Source organism: Syngnathoides biaculeatus, chromosome 14, assembly GCF_019802595.1.
Source record: "Syngnathoides biaculeatus isolate LvHL_M chromosome 14, ASM1980259v1, whole genome shotgun sequence".
Classification (NCBI taxonomy): Eukaryota; Metazoa; Chordata; class Actinopteri; order Syngnathiformes; family Syngnathidae; genus Syngnathoides; species Syngnathoides biaculeatus.
Window position 1 is genome coordinate 11,571,938 of NC_084653.1, and position 2,783 is coordinate 11,574,720.

Below are 2,783 nucleotides of genomic sequence, written 5' to 3' on the forward strand. Positions count from 1 at the left end.
CGCTCTCGTCTCTGCTGCTTTTTCCATTGTTCATAGTAATATCACTTCATTTTTTGTTAAATATTTTTTAGCATTAGAGCAAAACACGTTGCTTTCTTTGTATTTTTCCCCCCACATCACAATCACATGTTGAGGATCAGACACTTTCAAGCCATGAATTATTTTGTTGTGGTGTATACTGCCACCTGGTGGTCCATCATTAGAAATATATACCTCTCAATATAGTTTAACTGTTCGATGTTATTGCTGTCCAATTTTTCCAGATTTTTGACTGGATAGATTGAATTCCACATTATCTGGATGGAATTATTCCCAATTGTTTTTCATGAACAGTAGAATTCAATTTCAGTAGTATAGAATTCAGAAAAAAAAATAATAATAAGGGCATCATGGTGAACTAGCAATTAGTCTGTGAGGCTTACATTTGAGAGATTGTTTGTTTGAATCTCGGCCCCAACCTTTACGTGTTTGTATTGCATTTTATTCTAAGTAATATGGCGTCTGCCAACATTCCAGTCAAAATGTCAGGTTCATTAAAGAAAAAATCGTCGACATATTTCCAAATGCTTGTCTGTACATCATGTGTGATTGTGTTTTGCAAGGTGTATGTATCAAGCACTATTGAAAACTGATTGATAAATGCTATTTTAACAGGCTTTCACTTTCTACATCCACTATAATATTTTACCAACTAATCATCGCAGTAACCTTTGGAGCATTCTTATCGAAGTGAACACTGAATGGCATACTACGATATCATGATCACTAGTGCCGTTTCACCTTGTTCCTGTCATATTCCCTGACGGACGGCCATTTATTTGCCTTTCAATATATCACAAATATACTGTATGTAAATATCAGATTTCAACTGTAGGAAACTACACTGAAGAAAATAAGTATTTGAACACCCTGCTATATTGCAGGTTTTCCCACTTAGAAATCATGGAGGGGTCTGAAATTTTCATCGGAGGTGCATGTTCACTGTGAGAGAATTAATCGAAAAAGAAAAATCCAGAAATCAAAATGTATGATTTTTTTTAACGATTTATTTGTGTGATACAGCTGCAAATAAGTATTTGAACACCTGAGAAAAACAATGTTAATATTTGGTAGAGTAGCCTTTGTTTGCAATTACAGAGGTCAAACGTTTCCTGTAGTTGTTCACCAGGTTTGCACACACTGCAGGAGGGATTTTGTCCCACGCCTCCACAAAGACCTTCTCTAGATCAGTCAGGTTTCTGGGCTGTTGCTGAGAAACACGGAGTTTCAGCTCCCTCCAAAGATTTTTTGTTGGATTTAGGTCTGGAGACTGGCTAGACCACGCCAGAACCTTGATATGCTTCTTACGGAGCCACTCCTTGATTTTCCTGGCTGTGTGCTTCGAGTCATTCTCATGATGAAAGACCCAGCCACGACCCATCTTCAATGCTCTGACTGAGGGAAAGAGGTTGTTCCCCAAAATCTCACAATACATGGCCACGGTAATCCTCTCCTTAATACAGTGGTCATCTTGACCCATATGCAGAAAAACATCCCCAAAGCATGATCCTACCAACCCCATGCTTCACAGTAGGGATGGTGTTCTTGGGATGGAACTCATCATTCGTCTTCCTCCAAATATGGTTAGTGGAATTATGACCACAAAACTTTCTCCCATGACTCCTCTGTATGATCCAAATGGTTAAGTGGCAACCCGTCAGGTTTTTTTTTTTTGTACTATCTTAAAATGTCCAAGCGGTGGCGCTGCATTCAAACATATTTCAGTGGAATGCTTCTCAGTGTACTGTTTTTGGCAACAAAGTAAGGTGGATTGAAGGATGGAATGATTCAATATGTTTATAGCAGTTAACGTGCATTCACAGCAGGAAACGTTTGAGTGGAATGACGTGTAAATACACTTCATTAGAGTCACATGGGCTATCACCCCCGTACTTTAAATAAACAAAATAACGGTTCTCAGTGACTGAGTGCCATTGTTTCCCATTTCAAACTACAACCATTGTACCCGGTTTGTTCGAAATCAACATCATGAAAACGAAGTAATGTGTTATGATGTTCATTTCCAAATTTGAGTGAAGTCTCCCTAGCAACATGGCGCTTCTTGACAGTGCGTAAGTAGGCCATGCTTGATTAGCTGCTGATCACACGGGAGAGTTGTAAACATTACTATGTAGGTCATGGCGTTCACAAATAATATGTTTGCTCGGGCAGGCCGGGGGCTTTTTCTATATAAAGGCACGGGCCGATGGTGCCTCTGTGCAGCGACGTGCATCTTTAAGGGATGACGAGTACAAAGCATCGCATTGTAACAGTGGGGACAATTCCTTTAGTTTTCCTGTAGACTGAAAACATCTGGGTTATGACATCAAAAGCTGGAGACAAGATAATCAGCTTTTAATTACGCATATTTACAGCTCGTGCAGAATGGATTTGAAGCGAAACCCACATTTTCAGATGAGCAAAAATAAATGGAAAAAATGTACTCAAGAAGATATGACTTAATATTTGGTAACTAAGTCTTTTCTTGGAATAATATCATCAAGCCTGTGGCCAATTCTATTGACATCACAAAAATATTTTAGAGTAAACCTTTAACTTATTTAGTAGTAGCCATTTTCAAAGCAGAGTTTCCCATATTGCCAGCCGTTTTAAAATATTTTGACAGATCTTACCCACTAAAACTAAGACTAGACTCTCCTCTACTGGGAAAGTCTGTTTTTAGCTCTTTCTGGTCTTTCGTAATTACCAACGCAACATGGCTTAGTTTAACCAGAAGAAGGATT